This window comes from Pipistrellus kuhlii, unplaced genomic scaffold, assembly GCF_014108245.1.
Source record: "Pipistrellus kuhlii isolate mPipKuh1 unplaced genomic scaffold, mPipKuh1.p scaffold_m20_p_3, whole genome shotgun sequence".
Classification (NCBI taxonomy): domain Eukaryota; kingdom Metazoa; phylum Chordata; class Mammalia; order Chiroptera; family Vespertilionidae; genus Pipistrellus; species Pipistrellus kuhlii.
Window position 1 is genome coordinate 31,488,099 of NW_023425529.1, and position 7,179 is coordinate 31,495,277.

Here is a 7,179-nt window from a genome sequence, read left to right on the forward strand (position 1 = left end):
CGCACCACTGCGCATGCCCCGCGTGCTCCAGCCTCCACCACCCTCCACACCCCCCCATCCCGGGACTGGAGCCGCTCACCCACACGCACCCCGGCGCCTGCCGTCCGCGCCGGGCTCCCCCCCGCGGTCTGCCCCCGGGCGCGGCGGCCCCGGGCGGCCAGAGTGGGCGCGCAGGTGGAGCGGGGCTCCCGCCGCTGGGCGGCCCAGAGAGGCGGGTTCCCGCCTGCCCTGCCCGCTGTGCTCACCCCATTCCCTTCTCTCCTTCCCCTAGGCTAGGGACTGGGGAGGACCTCATCTGGCGGCACCTGGGACCAAGATGGGTGTAGCTGGACCGGCAATCCCCGCACCCCTCCCCGGGACAGAAAAGTGGCCGCCGCCGCCTCCCGGGCAGGTCCGGGTTTCAGCACCCCGGACAACAGCAGCGCGGGCGCCGGGGGGCGCGGGGCGCGCTCTCCCGCCCGCACCGCGCTCCATCCCGTCACCGGGTCCGCGTCCCCTTCCCGGGCCCTTCTGTCTCCGGCGCGGCGCCGCGTCCGTGGTTGCAGCCATGGGTGGAGGGAACCCCGGGGAAATGAGGGTCCGGAGCCCCTTTCCGAAAACCAGGAGGAAGGGTCTCCCTGGCCGTGGGCTTCCTGCCCACCCTGCCCGGTTGTCCCTAGGCGCCGCTGGCTGTTTTCCTTCACCCTCCCTGGGTCTGCTCGCACTTAGGAAAAGTCCCAGGTTCGGTGTTTGGTGTGGGTCTGGACGCTGAATTGGCTTTTAAAACATTTTTTTTTCCCCGGTAGTTTGTTGGGGTTTTTTGTTTTGTTTTGTTCTTCTGAAACTCTCCAGGTAGTATGGGAGGTACTGAGCAAATTACTGTTTCCTCCCATCTAAGCTTATCACTTGGGTCGGATTATTATATCCGGGCTGTGGGCGTGTTTGTTCTGTTCCTGCTAAATCAATAGATTAAAACAAAAAACAAACTTCTTGTGTTTAGGCCTCTGGCTCTGGCTCTCAATCTTCCTGTTTAATGAAAGGTTTTCTTCTTTAAAATTACTAATTTTAATAAGTAAACAACTTAGGTGATGAGTACTATGTTTGAAAAATCTGTTAACTCTTTGAGGCTCCTTGTAAGTTTTTATTGCTGTGGTTAATGAGATGACCTGGAATTTTATATATTCAGACGAAAAAACTTAAAATACAAAATGCACCATTTTATTCCCATCTCTCCAAAATTTTTAAATTTCGTGGACCTAAAAAAAAAAGTAAAATAAAAGATATTGTTCTTATACTGACTCAGCATTTGTGTGACTCTTTACTACACTATTTTTTTTTTTAATTGAAGGTCTGTCTGTTTTCAACTCAATGAATTAAGACAAATATTCCAAGGCAGGATGCATTTCATCCATTACACTTTGTTTTTTGGTGACTTGAAAATTAGTGACTGAGTAATGTTTTCATTCTAGCATCAAAACTTTTTGACCCTTGGTAGCTTTAATATCCAGAGCACACACACACCTGAACACACTACAGCCTTTTCCTTCTTTGCCTGCCATTAATTTAATAAAAACATATGAAGGGCAGGTAGCCCTGCAGGAGTGGCTCAGTTGGCTGAGTGTTGTCTGAGCACCAAAAGGTTGCCAGTTCATTGCCCATCAAGGCGCATACCTGGATAGTGGGTGTGATCCCCAGGGGGGGAACTTAAAGAAGGCAACTGATCAATGGTTCTTTCTCACTTCTCTCTCTCTCTCTCTCTCTCTCTCTCTCTCTCTCTCTCTCTCTCTCTCTCTCTCTCTCTCTCTCTCTCTCTCTCAACATGCTGAGATAGAAAAAGAGAGAGGAGAGGTAAGGGGAAGGGAAGAGAGGGGAGAGGAGGGAGGGGAGGGAAGTAAAAGAGGGGGGGCAGGGGAGGGGAGAGACATTATGCTACAATGTGCTAGTAGGCTGGATGATCAAAGCTGCTCAAATTGTATGTGTGTGGAGAGAGAGAGAGAGAGAGAGAGAGAGAGAGAGAGAGAGAGAGAGAGAGAGAGAGAGAGAGAGAGAGAGAGAGAGAAAAGGTAATACCATAAAAGCATCCTTTTTCTTTTCTTTTTTTAATGTTCAGTGATCTCTGAACTTTTTTTTGCCTCCTGCCCAAGGGACGCCCCATTTCTACCACCTTTACCACCTTAGGACTTTGGTGTCCACAATCCTGCGGGTGGTGGTCTTTTGGATGGATTGCATGGAGTGCTGCTGTCCAGGATGTCCTTAAGATTAAAGTCTACCCCTCCTTCTAGCAGGCGGTGGTAGGTGGCACTCTCAGCCTCCAGTGTGACCTTGATGTTCATCAGGCCTCCTACTCCTGGCCTAGCTCTGACTCCAGCTGCATTAGGATCCCGTTGAGCTGCTCTATCTGCAGGGCATGGCGGGTCTCCGCCTCCCACAGGCTGTTTCCAAGCTGGCCTTCAGATTTCTCATTGAGTCCAGGTTGATCTCCAAGGACTGGAGCTTATGTCTCAGGTCCACATTATCTCAGCAGCTCCTATCTCAGCAGTCTGCGAGGTGACCACTGTGTGCTCTCCTCAGTCTGTTGGGACTAGTACTTGTCTAGCTCCTCTGGGTTCTCCCAAGCCATCTCATCATACTGGGCCCGGCCGATGTCCATCATGTTCTTGCTGAGGCCCTGAGATTTGGGGGCAGCCAACTCCACAGTAAACCCAGAGTTGGCAATCTGGTTTTGTAGATCACTTACTTCCTCCTCCTGGGTCTTCATGAAGATCGGCTCCTCCTTGAGAGCCTTGATCTCTGTCTCCAGCTGCAGCCGAGTGATATTGATGTCATCAATGACCTTTCGGAGCTCATTGATGTCACTCTCCACAGATTGGTGCATGACTAATTCTGTCTCATACTTGACCCTGAAGTCATCAGCAGCAAGGCAGGCCTTGTCAGTCTGTAGAACGATGCAGGCATTGTCCACAGAACTTGCAAAGATATGAGCCTTTGATGGTCTTGAAATAATGCCCCCAGTCTCTAACCTTCCTGTCCAGGTGTTCCCAAATTTTGATCTCCATTTTCTGATTATCAGTCTCCAGGCTTCTCACCTTCCCTAAAAAGGAGGCCAGGTAGTCATTCAGGTATTGTATAGTCTCCTTCTAGCTCTAGATACCGCCCCCTCCCATATCCGACAGACCCCCAGCCATCCCCACAGCCAGGCCCCTGGACCCCCAACCACTCCGCACATTAGTGGATTGGGACACAGAAGTCTGGGAGGCTGAGCCCCAGGTGTCTGCATAGATGCTGGCCACACTGCTGGTTGGCCTGGCCCAGTAGTTGAGTGACTGCAGGAGTTTGAGGAGAAGTTTGAGCAGATACTGAAGCTGGTGTTGTTCAGAGAGGAAGGCAGGAGTGGAGACCCACGTTCAATCACCAAAATCTAACTTTCTAAGTTTACAGCTGAGTTGGATAGGGAAACTGTCCTTGCTGAAATGATAGCAGTCACAATAGGCCAATGTATCAATCCTTACCTATAATTAATAAGGCCTTTCTAGAGACAATGTCTTACTCTCAAAGGGTAACTCTTAATATATTTTTATAGACAGTAGACCTTTTCTCCCCCAAATCACCCTAAACTCACCCTTGTGAGAGGTACAGCTCTACCCACCAACTTCTTATCTGAGCTATGTTGTTTATTTGCTTGCCTGTTTGTTTAAGATGAAATGGTATCAAAGTTCTCTATGACAATGGGAAGAAGAGAATAAGGATCACAGCTGGGACTCCAAAAAGAAATAGAAAGGGTAAGATATAAGGGAACCCTTTAAGAGGGATTCCAGATTTCTGAGCACAGAGAGTTCATTAAGATTACCTCTAAGTTCAGTGGCATCTCAATGATAGTTAGTACAGACAATGAAGTTTGTATTAATTTACTTGAAAACAATGAGGTACTTTAAGGACAAACTAGTCAGTAAATACTTTTTGAAATTCAACATGTCCTTTGCAGCTCCATCATGTCTGACTCAAGACTGCTCTGTGCTACCAGAAAATTCTGTAAATGTGTTTACATTGCTGCCGGCCCACCATCCCTTCTGCCTCTCTCATAGTGTGTAAGGCACTCCTCTTGACTAACCAAGGGGCCCAAAAGGAAATTAGATTAAATTCTTGTTATTTAGTCTCTGATTATGTTTAAAGGGTTTATAATTAGAGCAATACTACCTTCTAAGACACCTTTTGTCCACTCAGAGCAATTTAACACACATTATCACCAAAGTGCCTCTCTGAGGCTCATACAGATTAAGTCACTTGTACAAGTTAAAATAGACCAGATTTCTGAAAGAAATGAGGACACAACTAAAAATAAATCAAGGGCAAATAGCTATTTTAATAAAACCAATGTCAAATTACTACACTATGCCTTTTCAGTCTTATATACTTGTCCAGATACACCCTATAGAAAGGAACAAATGCAATGTTACAAAGGCAGAAATTCCGGAAAAGTGCTGATAACATAATTTATAGTAACAATATTTTTGTTGTTTAGTTATTTAACTATTACCAATCATTAAATAAAACACAGAAAACTAGAAAAACAAGAAAATTAAAATACCTTATCCCCACCACCCATGGGATCTATTTATTATAGGGCAGTCAGCCTGCACTCTAAGAAGCTGGCCCAGCCTGGCTGGTGTGGCTCAGTGGCTGAGCATCAACCCATGAACCAGGAGATCATGGTTTGGTCCCCAGTGAGAGGTGTGCAGGATACAACTAATCAGTGATTCTATCTCATCATTGAAGTTTCTCTTTTTCTCTCTCTGACATCAATAAAATATATTTTAAAATAAATAAATAAAAATACATTTTGCAAAAAAAGGAAGAAGCTGGACCAGCACCTATTGCAGCAAAGGAGGGACAGTCTGGGGTGCCATGTGGTCTGGTTGCAGCAGCTACAGGAAAGAGAAGTGGGGCCCTCGTGGAGGTAAACTGGCTTCCCCTTCCATCCTCAGAGCCCCTCTCTGTGGCATCTGCACAGAATTAAATAAAAGGCTAGTAAAAACAGATTGTGATCTTATACTATCTGGCTCACAGGCAATAGAATTGATCAGCAAAGTACTATAGGATAAAAACATACACAGGTACATTGCAATAAAGCAAATCAAATACTTAACTAGATTTCTTCAAAGAGTTTAAAGTCTCTGGTTTGGAAAACTGCAGCTGCATTGCAAAGCAAATGTCTACAGTCTTAGAAACAGAAATTAAAATGTAAGATTATTATATACAACAGAAAAAAATAGTATTTTCATAGAACTGAAAATTTAATTATATACATCTTTGTTTTACATTTTAGTTATATACAAATCAAAATGCCACTTCTGGTGTTAGTACAGCATCCACAATGTATAGAAAATGTCAGAGGAAACACTAAAATTCCATTGTGTAAATTAAAATTAAATGCAAACTTACACTAAAGTTATTTGTATAAAGTTAATGTTTTTGAGAAAAAATTTTCCATCAGAATTATCAGCTCTCGAAGTACTATGATTTATATTTTTAAATAACTTAATAGAAACTTACTGCAGGGTTGTCACATTCTACACTTAACATCTCCAGTATCAGATCAGCAGAAAGATGCTTCTCACAATTAAAGAAGAGCAACATAAGCCCTGATTAATAGCATTTCCTGAATTTAATTGTATAAATATTCTTACCATGGTCAATTTTATGCTGTTGTGGTAGGCAGGTAGACAAGGACACACCTGGAAAGTGATGGTCAATTTGCATATTACCTGTTTATCCCCCCCCCCCCCCCCCCCCCCCCCGCCCATGCATGAATTTCATGCAGCAGGCCTCTAGTTGTTAAATATTTAGGAATTTTGTAAGCTTGTGTTAAACACAACCATTATTAAAAAATAAGTTACATAAACTTACAATTATTTAAATTAGATTTAACAAATATAATAATGCTCAAAACTCATCATTTTCTAATTATGTATTATGTTTTCCTATTAATATGCTTTCAATATAATTTACAGCTACTATGTCTGTATGATGAAATGTTGTAGAATGATGCTACTGTGCATCTCTCCCCCTCTGTGTTAAGTGACAGTAGAGTGGTAGTGTTGTAGGTGGCAGGAACTCACCAGGTATTAGATTGGTGGGGTCAGACCACACCAGAGCTCAGCAACCTAGGTACTTGATTTCTCAGCCCAGCTTGCACCCTCTTCAATCTAGGACATCCCTCTTACAATCCAGAACTGCTGGCTTCCAACTGCTTGCCAGCCTGATTGCCCCTAACTGCTTCTGCCTGCCATCCTGATTACCCCCTAACCATTCCCCTGCCAGCCTGATCAATGCCTAACTGCTCAACTGCCAGCCTGATTGCCTCTAACTGCCCTCCTTTGCCAGCCTGCTTGCTCCAACTGCCCTCCCCTGCCAGCCTGGTTGTCACCAACTGCCCTCCCCTGCAGGCCTTGTCCCCGACAATTGCCCTCCCCTGCAGGACTAGTCACCCTTAACTGCCCCCCTGCTGGCCTGGATGCCCCCAGCTGCCCTACCCTGCTGGCCTGGTCATCCCCAACTGCCCTCCCCTGCAGGCCTAGCCACCCCCAACTTCTCTCTTCTGCAGGCCTGGTCACCCCTAACTGCCCTCCTATAGGCCTGGTTCCCCCCAACTCGCCTTCCCTGCAGGCCTGGTCCCTTCCAACTGCCCTCCCTTGGTTGCCCACAAGTGCCCTCCCCTGCCGGCCATCTTGTATCCACATGGGGATGGCCATATCGTGTGTTGGAGTGATGGTCAATTTGCATATTACCTGTTTATTATATAAGATCAGTTTTTTTTGTGAACTGGCTATGAGTGGACTCTAGCACATTATCAGATGAAATCAGATTGGCCATTATTGATATTACTAGAGGCCTGGTGCATGAAATTTGTAGGGGGTGGGATGGGAGGAGGGATTCCCTCAGCCTGGCCTGCACACTCTCACAATCTGGGACCTTTTGTAGGATGACCAACTGCTAGTCATCTATCTAGCAATCCAGAACTGCTGGCTCCTAACTGCTCATCTGCCTGCCTGATCACCCCTAACCACTTCTACCTGCCTGCTTGATTGCTCCTAATCTCTTGCCAGCCTGTCTGATTGCTCCTAACTGAGGTGGGGCAGCTGGGGTGAGGGGCTGTGGTCATTCTGGTTTCTGGTTGTTCTTGTCATTCCACCATTTCAGTCA

General features: G+C 46.1%; 1 pseudogene; it reads right to left on the minus strand.

The window, feature by feature from the left end:
• Positions 1-2,145: 2,145 nt before the first annotated feature.
• LOC118728730 lies at positions 2,146-5,613 on the minus strand (annotated as a pseudogene).
• Positions 5,614-7,179: the final 1,566 nt, after the last annotated feature.